The sequence below is a fragment of the Drosophila yakuba genome, chromosome 3R, assembly GCF_016746365.2.
Source record: "Drosophila yakuba strain Tai18E2 chromosome 3R, Prin_Dyak_Tai18E2_2.1, whole genome shotgun sequence".
In the NCBI taxonomy this organism is placed as follows: Eukaryota; Metazoa; Arthropoda; class Insecta; order Diptera; family Drosophilidae; genus Drosophila; species Drosophila yakuba.
Genome location: NC_052530.2, coordinates 12944583 through 12965952, shown reverse-complemented (window position 1 = coordinate 12965952; position 21370 = coordinate 12944583). Strand labels below are relative to the sequence as shown.

The 21370-nt window shown below is 45.3% G+C and overlaps 1 protein-coding gene across 4 annotated transcripts in view; it reads right to left on the bottom strand.

The window, feature by feature from the left end:
- The window catches only part of LOC6536629 (homeobox protein prospero), a 75434-nt gene extending 71519 nt beyond the window's left edge, over positions 1-3915 (bottom strand). For 2 of the 4 annotated variants that reach the window (XM_002097165.4, XM_039375959.2), the window contains exon 1: positions 2123-3914. The gene's annotated coding sequence lies outside the window, so the exon portion shown is untranslated. Of the gene's footprint in view, positions 1-2122 lie in introns of all 4 variants that reach the window. The other 2 variants (XM_039375955.2, XM_039375960.2) reach the window with 2 other exon arrangements.
- Positions 3916-21370: the final 17455 nt, after the last annotated feature.

The following is a 21370-nucleotide window of genomic DNA, read 5'->3' as shown; positions in this document are numbered from 1 at the left end:
ACTCTACGCAATGTCTACGCGCCCACACTTCAAGCCCAGCCAGCCTAGCCAACCCAGCCCAACCCACTCAATTCCGCCGACCCTTTTTCGAGCCGACCAACCACGCACGGCGGTGCTGGCAAGGAAATGCAGCTGCACCACCACCTGCTCCCTGCTCCTTCTCCTGCTCCCTTTTCTCGGCCCCAGAACATTACGAGATGCCTCATCATCGCCATCAGCATCATCATCATCATCAGCATTGGCATCGGCATCGGCATCAGCATCCTGGCAACGCACAAATCACGCAGGCAGGTGGGTGGCTGGGTGGCTGGGCGGCTGAAGGGCAGTTGCTTGCTGCACGTGCTGGGGCTCCAGGAACAGCTGCTGCTACTGCTAGTGCTGTGGACACTGCAGCCCCCTCCCCCGGATGGCCATGTAAATTTCCGAGGCTTGGTCAAGTAAATAAAATGCAGCCAAGAGAGGGTAGGGTTTGTGGGGGGGCAAAGGACTTCTAAAAATAAGCCGAAAAGAGACAACACAACCAAAAAAGAAGCAACCGCCTCAGTCTAGGTGCTTGCGAATGCGTTTGTGTGTGTGTGTGTGAGAGTCCTGGAGTGCAATTGCCTTGCAGCGTTGCATCCTTTCGGCTGCAGTCGCCACTCTCGTTGCGCAGACCCTCGCTCTCTCTTTCTTACCCACTCTCGCTCTCTCTCTCTGTCTCTCCCTCTTCCTCTCTGTCTCTCACTCTGTCTTTCTCTCTGGCTCTTTGGAGTTTTCCTTTTTGCCTATCTAAACTGTGGCAAGTTGGCGTCGACAGCGATGCCAACGCCGACTTCGCTGCCATCTGCTATTTACTAGTGCAGCCGCTGGTAAATGAAGCAGCCACCCAGCAACACCCCATCGCCCAACCACCCAAAAGCACCCAAAATCCTGCCCAACCACCCACTGCCCCTTTGGCTGCTGCTGCTGCTATCTTCTAGTTGGCAATTGCATTGCCTGCAATGCACTTCTCCTGTTGGGGAAGCGGGGAAGGCCATTGCGGTGCATTGCGCATGTCCTTGTTTACATTATGTGCATGGCTCCAAAACTTCGCGTCTTGCACTCGTGTGTGTTCCTGTGTGTGTTCGTGTGTGTGTGTGAGGATGTAGAAAAGCAAAAAGTCTACAACTACAACTAAACCTGCTGCTGCTGCTGGGGAGAGCCGCATGCATACCAGCAACACGATGCTGTTGCATGTTGCTGCTGCAGCTGAACGCCGTCACCCGACGACAGGACACGAAGTCCTTGGGAATAAGAGCCGAGCTCAATCGCAGAGAAAGCCCTCTGCGATCTTCAGACCCACTGGACCAAGAAACTCAAAGGAGATATTTCTTCTCTAAGTAATTACTTATATTGAACAATATGGTCATTATTTTAGCTCTTTAAAATAAACATGTCTGCTAGCTAAGTAACTAAGATTGTACTTCCTTGTTTTCTTTCGCCCGTAGAAAATTATTTTGATCTTGGCCATAAGACCATGAAATTAAGTATATAATAAATTAATATAATTATTTTATTTTTAAATTTGTCAATTGCAAAAAGAAGTCTGTAATGTGATTATAGCATTCAATTCGTTCTAACTCAATTTTTTTTTTAATATATAGGGACAAATGCATTTTACAATAACTTTACAAATAAAACATTGGAATAAGATCAGTATAAGAGAGAAATGATTAGTAAGCAGTTCAAGTAAGATTCAAATAGAGAGATAGAAGTAGGATTCAATACTGCTCATTCTTATACAATCATCTTATACATTTAATATCTGTCTTCAATGTCTTTCTCCTCCATTAGTGGTGATATCAACAATAATTTTTTCTTAAATGCTCAACATTATATTCGTCTTATTTTATTCTATAGAATCTATCCTATTAAATCAATTTAAAGTTATGTTATTAGGCTTATTTTCCATTTAGATACTTTCCATCATCAAACCACATATAAAATGTCTCAAACTAAAAGTATACGCTTCAAAGATATTCCTTTACGTAATTATTTACCAATGATTAAATGATTGAATGGAAGGAATGGAGGAATCTTAGGAAAGGTAACCAGAAAAAGTCTTAAAATTAGAAAGTTAAATTGATTAGTGATCGCTACTTACCCTCAAATAAAAGTACATCGAAAAAATATCACATCACAACAATTTTTTGATATTCCGTTTGCATTTAATGTTCTCTCTAAACTTTGATTAATTTTCTCACTAAGTTCCTTTTTTTTTTGTAAGCTTCTTTTTTTAAAATTTTTTTTTCAATTTATTTTTATTTTTTTGATAAATTATTATAAGAAAATTTTGCACTTGTAAAATTTAGCGTGTAATTTTTGTTGCATTCATAGACTTTTTGGTTGTTTAAAAATTTTCAGGTAATTTCGTAGTTTTCGATTTCGAGTGTTGACTTCTGCTTTTCTTCTCCTTCTTTATTTTTTTTGACTTCCCTGGGGATGCTTTCCAAATATATTCTCTTGCCGAAATGCACAATACAAAAGGTGAATTAACTAAGGATCTACGTCTGAATTTGTAGAAACTGAGAGTGTGTCGGGACGATGACGAACCTTTGGCCGAGACTTGAAGACGGAACGGGCCAGACGATATCGAAATCAAATTCAGACGTTTTAATTTTGGCTCAAATCGGAATCGGTGCGGAACTGAAACTGGAGTTACTGGAGTTACTCAATCGTTTTACTTATTTATTTTCGTTTTCGTATTTCTGCTGACGTTACGGACTGACTGGTATTGCCTGCTTATTTGGTTGCTTCTTGGCTTTGACTTGCTTTGTTGTGGCTAGTTGTAGTTGTTGTTTACGAACGAAATGTTGCGTTTGACTGGCGCTGATTATCAAGTGATTAATATTATTCGATATTGGTAAAAATGTAACTTTGTCTATTTTGTTATTTGTTGTTGGCTGGCTGGTTTTGTTAGTTAGTTTTGGGAAATGAAGAAAAAACTGCTCTACATTCTAGTGCCGGCGCTTACATTGTCTTTGGCGCAAGCCGGTTGGGTTTGTTTTTGGGTTTTTGGCGGGTTTTTAATGCACTCAAGACGGCATGGCCAGTGTTGGCTGTTCGAGCCCCAGCCCGAGTCTTAGTTCGAAGGGCTGGTGGGCCAACGGGGCGTATGAGCGCCTTGGCCGCATTGCGTATACGTAGATTGGGCCAGGCTGGGTGGTGTTGTTTCGTTATTGGTGTTGGTGTCTAGTCTTGCACTTCAAGTCATTTTGCACACACTTTCACTTTCACATTCACTTGGCACTTTTTTCGTTCTCGTATCGTTTCTCTGCTTCGATGTCTGTCTTTGCTATTTCTATTGCGATTGGTTGTTTGTGTGTTTTTTTTTCTTTCTATATTTCTGTTGTAGAGTTTTTTCTTGGGGTGGCTAACTGCTTCTGCTTCTGCTACTGCCTCTGGGTTTGATTTATGCAGATGCGAAGAAGTCTGCGAGAAGTGGCGACCTGCCTGCCGACTGCCTGCCTGCCTGCCTTGCACTGCCTACTGATGTGCCTTGCCTGCTGTCTGCTGCCTGCTGCTGCCTGATCCTGGCAGCACGGCTCAGTTCGATTCAGGACAGGCCAGGACAGGGAGACAGCGAGAACCCGAGGAGCAGAAAAAAGCGCCGCAACTTGTTTCGCGTTTAGCAGTTTTCTGTTGCAATGTCCTGGCAAAAATTGCTAACGATGACGGGCCCCAGAGTCACAGAGCCATAGTCACAGCCAGAGCCGCTGTCGATGTCGATGGCGTCGTCGCTGCAGCGCGTTGATTATGAGGGACGCCAGCCCCTCGGCCGCTGATGCTAGCGCTGATGGAGTAGGATGATGCGGATGTGGATACTTGGATACGTGGATACGGATGAAAGTGGCCGCTGGCCGGGCGCGAAACGCGCAAAAAAATTCCGCGGCTACGTCGCAGCTGCAGCGCAAACCGAATTGTCCTCGTCCTTTTTGGTTTGGCTTTGGCGCAAAAAATTGCTGCGACTGCGACGTCAGCGCTGCTCCTAGCTGCTAGTGCACATATACATGCAAACCTCGCACACAACCACACACACACATATATACCCACTAGAACAGTGGGCGCACATATGCATTGCTGGACAAATCCAAAAACACAGAGAGAAACAGACAGCAACGCGCGGCGCGCTCAGTCGCGAAAAATCAAAACAAAGCGCGACGACAGCGGCAGCGGCGTCCTCACCAACACATGCCCACTGAGAGAAGGACACGGACAATGCACATACCACACACACACACTGGCACACACGCTGGCACACGCGCTGCCACACACTGGCATGCCGCCCCACACTCTTCACACTTCCAATCAAGAGCAAAACGCATTTTGCTGCGCCTAAAAATCAAACAACGCCAAAAAGTATGCAACACCCAAACCCCCAAGCGACTGATGAGGTGGTTTTTGGACTGGGCAACTGCATGGTGCATGGTGCATGGCTGCCCACTGACTGGGTGGCGAAAAACTGCAGCTATCGAGCCTAAGTGTACCTAAAACCCAGCCCCTTTCCCGCCAGATGAACCATGCCATTCCGCAGATACAGATACATCTGCAGGGAGGGAGCTGTGGCAGCTGTGGGAGCTGTTGCTCCTGGCTTGGCACTGTTGGTGCCCCCTCATCCGTCCATCCATCCATCCATCCATGCACCCATCCACAAGCCCACCAACACACCATTCCCCCAACCGAAAGCCGACAGGACCCGCCATGTGGCCATGTTTTGTTTTGATTTCGTGCTTCTCACACACGTCCATATGTGGGGAAAATGCAATTTTTTCGTTTTCATTTGCAGTGGCAAAGCAACAAAATGAAAAACGCAAAAAAAAGGGAATCTGCAAGCAAAAAATAAAACAAAACCCTAAGCGAAACGTAAAAGTTTTCTATGTTGCCCCTCCGCGCGTATTCAACACTTTTTTCGTATTTTATTTTGCCGCCATTTATGGGTGTTGGTTATTGGCATTGGTATTGGTATTGGTATTTCGTCAGAGTTGGCATTAAAATATCCAGCAAAGAAAATTGCAGCTGGAAAAAATGTAGAGCGTCGTCCGCACTCAAACCCCGCCAAAAAGGATACGCGGCAACAAGAGCAACAATAATAGAGCCAGCATAAATTCCCACTAACTCATGCACATGGGGGTTCTGGTTCTGGTCCTGGTTCTGGGAAAGCGCATCAAAAAAGCGGAGAAAAATTGGTGGGCGATTGCAGCGACAGCCACTGCAATTCTCTATGTACGTGCTCGGAGATATATGTGTCCATATGTATATATATATGTATTTCAGTGATATATAGACGAGGAGGGACAGATCGGAACTAGGCAGCGCCTGCATTTAATCCTACGCATCGCGCTCGTTACTCATACGCCGCGTATTCCCGGAAATGGCTGGAACGCGGGGAGTATAGGACTTGGTGGCGCAGTTTAGGCCGGATAGGCACTGCACCCACCCACAGTACCCACCCAGTACATGAAGTTTATGGCTTTATCGATGGCATTGGCTATTGACTTTGCCGCTGTGCCCGTTCTGCTTTTGCTTCGGGCTCGATATGGTTTTGGTTTGGTTTGGTTTGGTTGGGCTCGGTACGATACCAGAGAGAAATTGGGAATGCTGCTCATAAAGAGATTGCCAGATAGCTCATGGATTCATAAGTTGTTATGCACAAATGCAAAGCTGTTGGAGGATGGTAGGCTGCCACAGCCACCTGCTGCGGTGGCCACCCCCTCGTGCCCATGGAGCCACCAGTCCTGGTCCTGTCCGGTCATCATTAATTAATGAGCTCGCGAGCCGCAACAGGCACACGGCGACTATGCTCGGAAATCATATTAAAAGTCAAACAGAACTGCAACTCCTAGGGCATTTCGATTTCAGCCGATTGAAATACTGATCTGCATATTCAAGTTACATCAAATTACATTTATTCCCCTTAGGGCATTGCTCGAAAAGTATTCCTTTTAATCCAACTTAATTCTACGTTTATAATCGAGTGATAATCGATATTTTTCATAACCAGATATATATGACCTCGAAGAGTACTTCGATTTATTTGGGTTCTTTTAAAAAATATATCCTCTTTGAGGTTAATATAAAACGAGCCTATTTAAACATAAAATATGTAAATCCCCTTTTTTGAATGATTGCATAAGCCTGGCAACATAAACAATTGTTGTATCAAATTGTAACTATCTGGTTTCTAATCAGCCATCAGTCCCTGCCCCCTTGCAACCCAACTGCGATCTTCATTAAATTCGCATTATGCTGCTGTTCAATTAGTTGAGAGCAATTCGATAGCAAATTAATGGCCGTGCAAAGCTGGTCGTGGCCCGAAAAGCATCAATTATGCGCTCGCCTTCTATCGCAGAGAGTGTTGGGGGGGACTGTGATGGGGATTCAATCCCCCAACCAGGATAGCCACATAAAGCATTTCTAGTTTGAGCCTTTTGTTGCTGCAGCTGCAGCTGCAGTTGCTGCTGATGGCTGATTTGCATATTCCCCAAAGCGCTGCTGCTGATGTTGCTGATGCTGATGCTGCAGCAGTTGCAGTTGCATTTGCATGCGCTGGCCTTTGGCTAAAAGCATGGGTCCGTGTCCAGGGCTCTTTATATAACGAAAATATCGCCTAAAAGGCTGGCAGGCTGGCAGGCAGGCAGGCAGGATGGAAAAAACCCCCGAAAATGACAAAAGCAGCGCGGAAAATTGCGCGAAAAACTAAACAAGCGGGCGCAACAGGAACAGCAGCAGGAGGCGTGACGGGGTGGTCATGCATCGCGACAGCTGCATTTTGGACGACGACAACAAAAGTCCATTCGAATGCCAGGAGATTTCAGCAGTGCAGCAGTTGCATCCTTGCCCAAAAACCCCCCTTTCTCCCAAATGGACGGCAAGGCAAACAAAACCAAACGAAAAATGTTGCAGCAAATGCAATCAGCGATGTCGGTGAAAGGAAGAGGTGGACAGCGGACAGCGGACAGCGGAAAGGGGCTGCCGTTTAGTCCTTTGTCCGCAGAAGGTCCTGCCAAGTGTCAAGCGGTACAGTTGCCTCCTGTTCGCGCGAAGTGTGAATCACAGGAGTGAAGCAAAGGATCTGCATAATTCACGGCACACACGCCGCCTTTTTTTAACCCGGCCAGCATCCGATTATCCCCCAAGGAACTGTTGCTGGCCATAAACATATTTTGCTTTTAATTAATCAAGCGGATCCGAGGGCCAGCTCAAAGGACATGCAAACGGATGCCCTACAACCGAACTTTGAACTTTCAATGTGTAATATTTTTAACTGCAATCCCACTGGCAGAAATGCAAATGCATCATCGGGTGGGGTGTTTTGGGGCAAAAACAAAATACTAAGCCCGGATAAAACTGATTCACTCGCTATTTGCATCGCCCTCTCTTGCCCTCTCGCTCGCTCGCTCTGCCCTCTCGTTCCCTCTCGCTCTGGCATGCATTCGGTGCGTTGTTGCTGCTGTTGTTGCATTAAAAATGCGCGCTTGCGTTTGAAAAACAAAGGGCAAAAAATACAAAAATGCCCCGCCTACCAAAGGGGCGGCTGTGTGTGTGGGCGTTGGTGGGGGGTTTGGGGTGGTGGGGGATGACGGCTGGCGTCTGTCAGCTATCGTTGCAATGGCAAAAATTCAATGCAACTGCGACAGTCGCCGAAGCCGCTGTGCTTCCTTTACGACCCCTTATCCACTCTACCCCCCCACGCGGCGTGTCCCCCCGCTTGCCAACCCCTTCTATTTTTCCTTTGGTGCGTTGCTCATACGCCCCGTTCAACGTTCAACAAAATGCACTTTTCGCGACAACAGCAGCATCGGCCTCAAATGCTACATTTCGTAGGAAATGGGGGGAAGGGGGAGGTGGAGTTGAGTGGCAGGGCTGGGGCAGATGGGAGATTTTAACGGACAGGCAACATGGCTGGGTTTTTACGCTGCAGCTGCTTTGTCAATCCGCGGACTTGTCCATATATATCAATTTGTTGTCCCCTGCCATTGTTGTTGTTGTTGTGTTTGTTGTTACTGCTGGTGTTGTTGCTACTGCTGTTGTCTATGTGACGGAGGCAGTTGCTTTTAGCCGCAATTTGCAAGCGAACTTCGTTTCCGTTACATACCACTCCAACCCAATCAACCCACTCTACACTGAAATCAACCACCACCCCACGCTGATTGACGAATAATTGGTATTGACTCTGCTCTACTTAACCGGTTTAAGGCGAGTGCTGTCTCCTTTTCTTTACCGATTTCAGCCAAGTTGACTTAATAATGACATTAGCGGAAGAGAACTGCATATCAATTAAGCTCGCGAGGCGCCTTTGTCCTGCCGTAATTAACAGCAAGGTCCTGGAAGGAGCAGCGTGACGACGTCATCTTCCAGGGCTCTAAACTAGGCGCAGACCACAGCGACGACAACGAAGGACAAACATGCAAATAGTTAAGTTGCTCAACCGCCGTTAAGGATAAGCACACAGGAGTGCCACTCACACAAGCACACGGCCGCACACACGCATAGGGGAGTATCTCAAGAGACAATAGAACCACCAAGGCAACAAGAGCGCCAACATAAACAACACTGTAATTAAAGCCAGGAATTGTTGTGCTCATATCCTGTAAAGAATGTTTATTTATATATGTTCAACAATATATTCGTCTAGAACCAAAAGGCTAGTTTTTCAGATCATTGATTTTTTGTCTTAATCCCTCTCCAAAATCTGTATATTCTAAAGTTTCAACGAAGTCAATCCAAGAAAATACTTACCTAGCATAGTTTCAGCATGCCCAGCGCATACCTAGGATCAAAGGCGGTGCTCTGTAATTAAAGTTGAACCGAACAGGACTTAAAGGACATTACACGCCAGCTGGGCGACGTCCTGGCGTCCCAAGCTACGTACACTCATTCATTCATCGCCTTCGGGTCGCCAACGAAGCCGTAACATCTTTTGCCGCTATTGCGCTTTTGTGTGGTGCGAAAAAATTCCGCTTGTCATGTGATAAGGATAATGAAATCCTTGCGACTGAAATTGTTTACTTACCATGGACACACACATACACAGTCACACACACACACACACACACGTGGAGTGGCGCACTATTTACCCGACTGGCCACATGTGGGTAAGCAAAGGTGCGGCCAAAGTTGTCGTCGCCGTCTTCGAAGCCTTTGGGACTGGCTCATTTGGGAGCGAGGCGGCGAGGAGGAAGTGGCTGGCGAGTCCTGGTTTCAGTGTCAATTTGGTTACAAGTGTCGCCAGCCAGGACACACAGCTACACACATACTTGTAGCTCGTATCTCCTAAGTCATCCGGGCACACCCCTCGTGGTATGACTTACTTTCGGGGTCAAGAAGTGGCGTCATGACTGAACGATTCGCCCACCTGGCGGCGTCAGCGCACCCCCTTCTGCCACAGAAAACTAATTTCCAACTCTTTCGCATTACTTTAATCTTAAAGGCAATTTCGGAATGCAATTTACACAAAACTTTTGGCCAAAATAACGCGGGCCGAAACAAAGTTGCATGAATTTGCACACATGGCGGCTGAAGAAACCGCTGCACTGATGGAGTTTTGTTTGGGTAATTGCGTTTCACGTGACCGGATACATGGATAATAGACAAGTTGCAGGTCGGCTAACAACCCCTTGGGCCAAAAACGGTGCAAAGTGCATATTATGCAGGCCGAAACTGCACTTTGCCGCCCAAAAAGGGAGCTCAATCGAAGGCAAAGGCGGTCGAAGTCGTCGGCAAGGGTTGTGCAGCAAATTAAAAACTTCCATTGATGGCAAACAAACAAAGCCGGGTGATTCTTGGTCGTAATTTTCCTGATTTACCAAGTGGGGGAGTGTCCAATGGGGGCTAAATACCCCATAGACAATTTCACTACTGCAATTTGCAGCAGACTGCAAGTCTGTTTTCCAAGAGTTCTTATGCTGCTAACCACAAGCTTCAAAAATATCTAGAAAATTAAAACTTGAATCAACCATTTAAATGATTAATTATACACATTTAAGATACAAAGAATATTTCCATTATTATTCTTGTTTACTTCTCGATATAAAGTAAGTTGTAGTTATAATTGTAAAATCACAAAAATCATATTTGTATGATAATGAAAGTTGTATTATTTAATTCCAACGAAAAAAAAAGGAAAGTCTTTAAAATTACGGAATATATATATAAATAAGTATACGTACGGAGTTTGACCGGCCTTATTTTGCAATTTGAATATATTTACGTGATTTTTTCAAGCCGGTGCAAAAGGTACAACCAAATGGGCGGTGAGCGGATTCTCGCTCATACAGGACACTAGCAGCAAAAAAACGGAAAAAAGGGAACGCGAACCAATGTGAATGAGATGCGAAGTTGGAGGACGCAAGATAAAGGCTGCATCCTTTCGATGCGAACATGCAACACATGGTTGCATACGCTCTGTCCCATGGTGTGTTTAAGCTGATTTCCCGAGTAAAGTCGCCTTACACCTGAGCTCACGACAGGGAACAGGTGGCAAGGACAGCAGCAGCTCAACGGGAATTAAATACAGGAGCGAGCAGAGTAGAGTACCAAAACAAATACCATATGAATGGGCTATATTCGCTCTTAAATTGCAAACATTTCTAGTCGGAACATTGAAGGGATTTCCATAGCGCTTTAGTGTTAGCATCTAGTCACCTTCTATTTGGGAAGCCTCCGCTACGATTTCCACTCCACCATTGGCCTTTTTATATTTTCGACACTTTGCCATTTGGTTATCCTTTTTTTTCGGGCCATTTGGGGCGCTCTCTGCTGACGTTGCAACACCGCAGCAACAGTTTTACTGTTCATTGGCCGCCACACCGCCAAAAATGTGCACGGGGAGCCGGCCAGGACATCCGTGTGGGCTCGTCCTGTTCGTCCTGCTCATCCTGCCGCTGACCGGCGTTGTTTGGCCTGCTTTTTGTTGTGCTCTCTTTTTTTCGGCTGCCTTCATTTTTTTGTTGTTGATGTTTTTTTGCTTTGCCCACATTTCGTCCTCGTTGATTTCTGCTGTGCGCTGCACGTTCGCGCGCTTTTTCATAATTTTTTTGTTTCACTTTTTATGCGAATAAAAAATAAATTAAAAAACGATCAAAAATAAATTGCAGCCAGCCGCGCTGGGTGGGTTGTTAATGTGGAAATCAGGCTGTTTGCCACGCCCCCGCCGCCCCCGAAATGCAGGCGCTGGCCTTTATCTGTTTGTATGCCATTGATTTTTAATTATGTTGCATACTTTCGGGCGCACGCGATTTTTCCCTCCTTGTTTTTGGCCTTTTATTTTTTCGGCAATAATTTACACAATGAATGGGCGCCAGCTACGGCAGAAGGGGTGAATTGCATTAAATGGAAATTAAAGAAAACGAGTGACAAAAACGAATGCCCGGCAAGGACGCGGTTGGCCAAAAAAATATATAAAAAACAGAGCGCAGTAAAAAACCGAAAAAGAGTATCGCGCAAACGAAATCGGTAAAAAAGGAAATGTGAAACAAATAATTTTCATTATCAACGATTATGGTTTGACCTTGAGCGGCCTTGGGTTACAGCTGTTTGTTGGTCCTGCGTTGGCCGCTGGCTGTTATTATGACATGCAGTGGTAAGTTGTAATGGTGTGAGCGAGCGGAAAAACGAAATAAAAATGCCGGCACAGGTCCTTGTCGCAGTCCGATGACCTGCAGTGTGGGGGGAGTGGTAGGTGGTAGGGGGGCCGAAGGACATACTTATATGCGTAAACGCACGTGTGTGAGTAAATGCGAATGCCGGTTAATGAACACGCACCCCATTGGAATGGGGTCACGGGCAGAGGTTGTCTGCCAACATCGACCACCTCCCACCGACCACGCTGACCACCCCCCGCCCCTTTGGCAACAATGTCCTGCCTCATATTCCGCACACACACACACACGTAGAGGCGAATGTGCGTCCGTATGAGTAGTTTGCGTATTTTATTTTATTTTATTTTGTTTTCGGTTAATTTTAATTGATTACCCAATATGCGAAAATAATTCATTTTTCCACAGCGCTTTTTTTCGCCGTTTTTCGTTATTGTTATTATTTTTCCACACGTTTTCACTTTCAATGGGTGCTCTGCACGTTCTTTTTTTTTGGCAACCGCTTTTACGCAATTTCATTCATGATTTCCCCATTAACGGAAAATCGTTGTAAGGTCATTTCATTGACTGGCTGAAGTGTTGAATAACTGGTGCAACTTTCGCCATCACTCAGCAGGAAAACGGTGCGATGTTAATCTTGAAGACACAATGAGTCTCGGAAACAAAGGGCTCCCCAAAATGGGAAACCCCTTTTCCACTATTTCCTCTATTTTCCATCACGTAGCGCAAATTAAGAAACGGCCGAGAAGGACGAACGGCCTTCGTCCTGTTGTTCCGTGGACCTCCCTATTTGCAGGGTAGGTCATTACAACTATCCAAAGTGTTTATGAATTTATCGCTGTAGTACAGTGAAACATCCTGAAAGCAACTAACAAGGGATACGCTAGCGGAAGTGTTTATAGCTCAAAACCTCTTCTGAATAACATATGATGACGCCTCTACTTATATAGTTAAAACTAACCCAATATTTATAGATTAAACTGCTTAGAGGGCTCACTGTAGTTGAATGTCCTTTGGGCTATGCCAACGTAATGAGCAGCCTAGGAAAACGCATATTAGGCTTATCGCAGCTCCTGCATCTCACAACCCCCAAAAGGCATTCAAAGGGCTTCGATAAGGCAACCGGTTTGGAAAGGTGTTTCTGCTGCCTGCCTGCCTGCATGTAGTTATTCCCTTCGGTTTTTGGGATTTTAAGTCAACTTTTGTCTCACTTAACGCGAAGACAATGGCGGTGTATGAATACCGAGACTACATAGTTTCCGGGGGATCTTGAGGGAAGTAGTGCCCGAAAACTTTTGCATTGTCATCGTTAAGATTGAGATCTTTATGAAGGTCGCTGGCAGCCCTTTGAGTTATCGAAACTTTGTGGCCATAAACTGGAAAGGACAACATGTAGCCAGCATGTGAGTGTGCAAACGTGAGTACCCGAGAGCTGGCCAAGCCCCAGTTCTTCGACCCACTTGCGAGCCGTAAGCCTCGGGTTTTATTTCGGGCTGCCGCTCGACTTTTCTTGTCGCTCCGGCGGTCGGAATTTATGACACAAGTAATTTGCGTACGGTCAAGCTAGCTGGCGGTTAGAGTCAGTCAGCCACAGTCACAGATACAGACACAGATACACAGACAAAGATACAGATACACAGACACAGATACACATTTGCAGGTTACGAAAGCAGTTAAGTTCCATAACCGCACATGTGTGTCTAATGTCCTGGCATGTATCTAATTAGTTGTGCGTCTTCTGCTCGCCGAAACGAGGTCAGATCGTATGGGAAGGACGTTTCATGGCATGGAAATTGTCTTGTGCTGGCCATCGCTTAAGGTGCGTCCCGGGTTAATTGAAATGCCCGTAGCAGGGTCTCAATGTGGGATTAATCCGGGCGTGGCAGAGCTCCCTTTGGCTGACCCATTGTCAGAATCAACTAATTGAATATAATACGCAAATCTTCACTAAACTTGCCTTACTTGCTGACCAAATGGCATAGCGAATGGCCGGAAAAATGGGCTTAAATTAACTTAGAGAAGGAGAAAGCAAAAATTTACTTGACCCAAGAATGTACACGGATTCATAAGACTAGACAAAGAAACATAACTTTTAAAAAGCATTCATTAAGCTTCCTTAAACTTTACGAGTCGCATTTGAAGACGGTGCAAACAACTCTCGGTGCGAAGGATTTAGCCGGACTGCCTTGTTGACAGAAATTATGCAAATTTAAGGCAATTAAAACACTTGCTAATTGACTTGCAGGCCGCCCAGCCCACGGAATCGCATTGACAAACAGTCGAAAGGACTCGCACACATGGACGTGTCGGCAGGACGACAAGGAGCCGCCTCGATAGGAGCGGGGCAATGGCACTGGAACTCGAATTGGGACCGCCACACATGTGCGATGTGGATGTGGATGTCGGTGGGTGGGTGGGATTGAGGGTCGGTGGCAGAAGGATGCCGACTAATTAAATTAAACAGCGACTGGAGCGGCGGCCATCGAAGTGGACTGGCACGGAGCAGGCGTCGAGTATTAACTTATTTTTCGTGCAATTAACTTTTTAGTGATGACGTACGGAGCGGACCAAACAGCCGGCGCTGCCAAACAGCCAAATAAAAAATCAAACCAAAGAATTCCCATTTCCGCGCGCAAACCAGAGGCAGTCGCACAAAGCGAGCGCAAAGTAGCTGATCCCACCTCCGGCTCCACAGGACCACCCTTTGACCTCCAACCCAGCCCCACCCGATTCAACACCCCAAGCCCCCGACCCCACCACATATCCAACCCAGGGCATTCATCCAGCATTATGCTGGATGGGCAAGAGTCCGCAAGTGCATGTGGGCAAAAGTTCCTTTCTGGCGAGAGGACTTTTTGTTCGGCTTAGCTATTTACACTGACTTCGCATGCAAATGCAAATGAATGTGCGGATATAAATATGAATTCATCCTGCTTAGGCGGCCATCAATCACCGCCCGTCGTCCTGCAACTCGCATGCAACAGAACTTTGTGAATGAGCTCGAGATGGGAGCTAGTGAGTGCGTGGATGTCAAGATTCGATTGACCCTTCAATTCAGCAGAGGGATCTGCTTTGAAATCGTTTTTTAAATGAGAAAAAAAGGATGGTGCTGACAAGGCAAGTTTGGAAACATATTCATATATTCATATACATAAATATATTAATATAGTCATATTCTTATTTTAGAAATAGTTAGGCACCCGGTAAATAGTACTAAGTCATATTAGATATTTAAGATATTTAGTAGCAAATCTAAAGATATATTATTACAAATATATGCGAAATAAATGTCAACGTCAAACTGCAATTAAATAGTATTTATTTCTGTGTGTCCGGCTTTTGGACGTGCAGCTCACATCTTCGCAATTGCCCCGGGGTCAAAGGTTGAATGGGCTGGCCAGCCGGTCAGCTAGGCCTAATTAAGATTTTCATTTGCCGCCACTTGGCTGGTATGGTATGGCATGGTATGGTATGGTATGGTATAACACTGCTCGTTCTTACAATCCAGCAATAATTTGAAATTAACACATTTTAAAGTCCCTCGGCGACCGAGGTGGATGAATGAAAAATGCTGATTTCTATGGCATGAGTTGGCTCGATAATCAAGCGAAAGGAAGCGGAATTGCAGGGTTGGCCGCTGGTCAAGTCGAAGTTTTAAAGTTCAGTTGGTCATTGCAGGCGCTTCGTTTCCGCCGTAAGACAGAGCACAAAGGATGCCCGGATGCCCGTAGTCTCAAGCTCCTGGACTCGACTCTTCGCCAGCGCACATGTAATCAAAGAAAATTAGCGTCACGTTGGTGGATGTTCCGATGGCCAGCCAGATGGATGGATAGATGGATGGATGGACGGATGGCTAGATGGTTGGATGGTTGGAAGGATGGTCAATGGGCAAGGGTTGTGATGCTATATTCGTATCCAGCGCAGCATGAGCCTACCCTTGTCAATCTCGGGCTCAAAGTGTGTTTGTACATTGTCTTAAACAGTTTGACTTTCAATTCGCAGCCAAGTTTAATAACACAGCCCCAAGCAGAATGCCAGTTTTTAATTACGCAACGAGGGAGTATCTTGCGGATGTCGAGCCTAAACTGGAACTCGGCTTAAAGGATCTCTCGCTCAGCTGAGTCCTCCTACACGCATCTCTGCAATTAACCCCACGCGTCGAAGTGTAAAATATTTATTAATAAATAAGCACACACACGCCGCCGACTAATTGTCACAAAGGTGACAGGCGAGATGGAGTTTTTCCCGCTGCGAGACGGCCGACAGGATCTGGCCGAGGTCCTGCGTCCTGCCTAAGTTCAAAGTGAGGGCCACATCCACATGCGTGCTCCTCGCTTCGCTACTCTTAACCTTTTCCCCGTTTTTTCCTACGGTTTTATCTATTCTTTTTTTTCTGCGCTCTGCCTGCCTCGAAGTGTTAATGGAAAATCAATAATTACGCATCTTGGAATTATTAATAGGAGGCCAGGCAGCTGGGCATAGACGGTAATCGACCATTGTGTGCGTAATGGCAATTGCTGCCACCAAGAAGGTCCTGTTTTTGTTTTTTTCTTTGATTTTTTTTTTGCAGCCCCTCCTGTTCCGGTCAAAGGTATTCCATTCCGCTGACGAGTGTCCGCTTTCATTGGATCCTGTGCGTTGTCTGTAATTGGCAACATAAAAAGCATTTCGTGCAATTGTTTCTGTTTTGAGCCTTTTGATTTTTTCCATTCGGCATCTTTTGTGCTCATCCCTTTTTTGAGCGGTGCGCTGCAAAATAATTGCATTGAAACACATTGCAATGCACTGTGATAAAAACTTGCTTCTATAAATAAACAAAATATTGAGAAACCTAAAGAATACGAATTTTTTAATCCAGTGATTATTATAATCGGACTAGTTTTTTTTTAGTTCTAATTTTTAAGAGAAATCATTGAACCAAAATGTTTCATACATTTGTTGTGAATTATTTTGGCAATATCTGTGGTTCTTTCCCATCCGCATCCAAACATCCGCAAAACTAGCCTGATCCTGAAAGCCATTTTGTTTGCCGTGCAACTGATACTTTTGTGCGTGGCTCGCTTTGGTTAGTGCCGCCTGAATGCATCGCTGCATTTGGCATCCTGTCTGCATCTGGCTAATTGACAATTGGCCAACGCCGCACGCACTTAACGCGGCAAAGAATCGCTGCCCAAAATCGCAAAATCACAAAATCGCGGCCCAAGAGCTAAGTTCCGAGTGGCCGTCGCGGCCAAAGGCAAATAATTTTAATTAAATGAAAAAGAAATGCGGCGAGGAAAGGCCTGAAAGGCCGGAAAGGCGGGGATGCAGCGGCAGCACTTAAGCGCAGTGGTTTAATCCCACATGCCACTTGGTCGTCAGCGAGCCAAGGGACGCACAAAAATGCACTGCCAGTTAGCCCCTGACCACACCCCTAGCCCCCCTCTTTGCCCGCCCCTGGCAATGCAGTCGAGTGTGAGTGTATGTGTGTGTGAGTGTGCATGTGTATGTGTGCTGGGGCGGTTTGGGGCCATGTCCTTTGTAAGAATTCATTTGCACAGCGAAACTTTTTTCTCCCAATTTCTAACGCCACACACTCAAAGTCGCCAAGGGGGTGGAGTGGGTGGAACGGGTGGAGTGGTGGCTGGTTATGCACTGGACAGTCTGGCGGAGTCCCCGACGGGGGGGCGGGGAGCAAAGCAAACATACACAACTGCCAAAGAGGTAAACTGCACTTAAAGTGCAGCGAGAAAAAATGCCAGTCGCGAGCTGCAGCTGACCAAAAATGCATTCAGCCGCCCCAAGGCGGGAAATTTTCGAATAGGAGGTGGTGAGGGGAGGACGGACAAGAGGGGGCGTGGCAGTGGCAGCGACGTTTATAGGCAAAAAGATAAAGAGCCAAGTGCCATACGCACTCACACAGCCGCACAGTGTTTGCTTTGTGCGCTCATGTGAGCGGCGGAGAGTTTGGCGAGTTTGCTGCCAAAATGCTGCCGAGTGCAATCCCCTGAAGTTTCGCCAGTTGTTGTTCTTGTTGCCGTCAAGAGCCTGAGCGATTTTGATTGAAAACGCGCTCACACCATCGCGCCATCCACACCATCCACGCCATCCAGGCCATCAGGCTCCGACTCTTTTTTGAAAAGGATGCGTTGGCACAGGCACTGGAAATGCGACTGCCACTGCAATTGCGACTGGCACACGGACTCTGCACTTTTTAGACGACTGCACTTGAGGCAAATAAAAAAGCCAGCAGCTAAATCAACTTGCAATTTGTGCGTTTCGTTGTCGCTGCTGCCGCGCTGCAGCCTGCCCACCGACAACGTCTCGTATGAGTGATGCACGGATTATTGGCCAACGTCAGTGGTGGCAGCTTCTACACTTTCCAGACCACTTCTTGCAATGTTGTATTTACTTATGCTGGTAATCAAATGGCCTGTTCACTGCAGCTTACTTGCATTTCTGGAAAAGAAACAGAAAGGTAACTTAACCAAATGACACTTATTATTAAGTTTAGAAACTATGTAGAAAAATACAGATCATATGACGAATGCAGCACAGTGTAAATATATCTTTGTTTTCCACCCAAGAAATGGCTTTGGTATGGTTTTACTGCTAATATACAAGTTATATGTCCTAATATTTCGGCAGTGCCAAAAAATGATCAAAGTCGCCCGGTCAGCAGCAACTTTTACAGATTCTTAGGCTTAAGTTAAATGCCAGTCCGTCACGTGGGGCCAATAAAACGCGAAACACATAAGTCATTAACAGGAAACTTGGAAGACAGACAGACCACAATGGAAAACAAATATGAAAAAAGTTTAATTGGGCAATTTGCCATCATCTTTGTAATAAAAAATGGAGAGTCGAAAATTGTCATTGCCCCGCGTGAATTTATGTATGAGGCAACTGCTGTGCGAAACCGCGAGATTTAAGATTGCCGCTTGTAAGATCGAAAGATGAGCAAATCGGCCATCAAAAAGAGGCAATTAACTGGGTACGCGGATGAGCAATAAATCTGAGTTGTTAAAAAAACATAAGTATGCCGGGAATTGGGGATAAAAACGAGCCAAACACATGCCGCAAACTTTTTTTCTTTTCATTCTTTTTTTGGTGGTTGGTTTGTGCTGCAGGACAATGGGGCAGGGGTCGATCCTTGGGACTCGTTGAGCAGGTCAGGAGCAGCCAAAATGTGGCCACACCAAACATTAAATGTGCCAAAATGCAGCCATGAAAAATCCGCTTATTACATTTTATTTTTTGGGCCTTTTCGCCCAACCAGAATCAATTAATGCTGGCAATTTGCGCAGCCGAACGTAACCTCAATTATGTGCGCCAAAGTGGCTTCCATAGTCGTGGATTAATCGCATAAAACAACAGCAAATTGACTAGCAAAACCAAAAGGACACAGAATGTCCATACATCGGCAGGTGAGCTGCGATTGTCCAAAACTCCATCTCGACATTATCCTGCTAGGTAGACAACAGGGATGCGAATTATAACAAAAGCAAACATATTCTCGATGGTTTGGGGGCCTAATCGAAAAAATGTCGAAAGTCAAACACAAACACAAACACAATGACACACAAGGTAAATAGCAAGGCAGAGCGAAAAAAAACTGCATGAAAAGAAAAGGGAAAATTGCAAACAATTTGCCAATGAAAATCAATTGAGCCGGCAAAGGGAACTGGTTTGAATGCATTGATCAATAAAATAGAATTATGATATGTGTACGTTGCTCGATTTAAAAAGTGTTTATTTTTAAACGGCTTTCTTTCAGCATTTTTGGCCAACGTCCTTTGTTTGTAAAATGAAATATGTATATAAGTATTTAATATAACACATTCATCTATTTTAAAGTTCTAAAGTGTCAATCCACAGGTTTTCAAATTTTATTAATTTATTTATTTTAATTTAAATTTTATTTAATCAAAGATATGGGTGTAAAAATACCCATTGCTTGTAAATTTCACAACAAGTATTTATTATAAATTTCCCCGGAAGATAATTTCCCAAAAACTACAATAATCTGAACTGATTTCCCCTTAGCTAAGCAAATGCAAAGCAACCCTCATTTGTTTCACGAAACTCATCTATGGATAATTTAGCCTAAGTTCTTAGAAAGGCGCCACCTATCGCCGGGTGGCTAGAAGCTAGAATTTAAAGCTAAGAGTAATGGGAAGCGGATAAGCGAAGAGAAACTAGGCATGCTTTGGATTTAAGAGCTGGTCGAGGGGTGGAAGGACACCACCCGACAGGTGCTGCCAACTCAGTTCAAAAGGAGGGCTTTGGTGGGTTGGGTGCATGGTTGGTATGATGGTAACATCAAATCGGGGCGGAATTCAAGCGGGCGTGGGCAGCTGCGATGCGACCGAACGCCATGGACGACGCGGGTTAAATGGAAACCATGGCCCAGGATGGCCGCATTGTTGTTAGATACATAGATACATAGCTACACGGCGGCGAAGTGCGCATGTCCTTGCCATGGGAAATCAGCAGCGGGATGAAAGTGCAGCTGCCGTCGGCAGAGCAATTTCTCGCCATAATCATAAATTGCTAAATTTCGGGTAATGGGCAGCAGGATGCACTCGATGGACAGCAGACAAAAGCTGCACCCACAGACGGATTCGATTGGTAATTAATCATTTTTCGGGATTATTTATGGATTTGCCTGGCTGGCACTAATTATCATTTCAACATATTTACAAAAAGTTCAAGCACCCCAAATAAGACGAAATAATCTTGTCACGCGCCAAATGTCCTCAAATCGGTTCTAATAGAGTCCCGACCTGGCAACAATTCGAGGGGAATGAAAACCTCAAAAAGGAGGAAAAGCAAGCAGGAAAATGCCTAAGCAAAGACATAAAAAACGCACCAAACCATACCGAACCAAACCAGACTAGACTAAGACCAGACGCCACCCCTCATCTTCTTGGCTTCTGCTTTGCACTATTTTTTTTGTTGACTTGCCTGTTTTTTGATCCATCGTCTCACAGCGTGTCTGGTTTGGCCGGCTTGGCTGCTTTTCGTCCTTTCGAAGCATCCTTTCCCTGCGGCCTTTCCTTTCTTGAGTTCATTCGACCGTCTGAGGCAATATTTGCGGTGCACACATTACGCCGAGAAAAGGGTTAATCCACGCAGATCAAAACGGGTTGGAGATGAAGATGAAGGATTTTCCCAGAAACTCCAAGTTCTGGGTTTTAGTTTTCAAGGGATCTTCTAAGGAGAGGGGATACCCTAAGTATGAGGCGCTCCTTTAAAAGCTGTACGTTATTGTAGTCAATAGAGTATTGCATTTTGTATGAGGATAATCGATATTACCTACTGGAATTATTTGTTCAAGAAAAGTGTGGGATATCTTCTAAATATATTTAAATATATTTAGTGGAGTTGAGAACGATATCTTTAGCTAATGAAAATATTATATCCCATTTTCATAGCTATTTTCTTACAGTACTATTACTGCTACTTTAATTTTTGTATTACCCTCTATATAAATAAACTTTAAAGTGCGTCGCCAGACGGGATGCCTCATTCCATCGAAATTAATAACTTACTTCAGGGGCGGAGGTTTGGCCAAGACACACGAAGCCCTCGACTAATTCAATAACTCATTCCCCCAACTCGAAATTATCCAGACAAATATTTGTAACTAGCAGTAAAATGCAAATTGAATTCAGCCGGCCGTTCATTGTCCTCCTGCTCCGATGCAAACTCCAATCTAATATGGCGTCTTTGGTGTGGCCAAAAAGTCGCAACTTTCTCGGGGATGGGCAGGG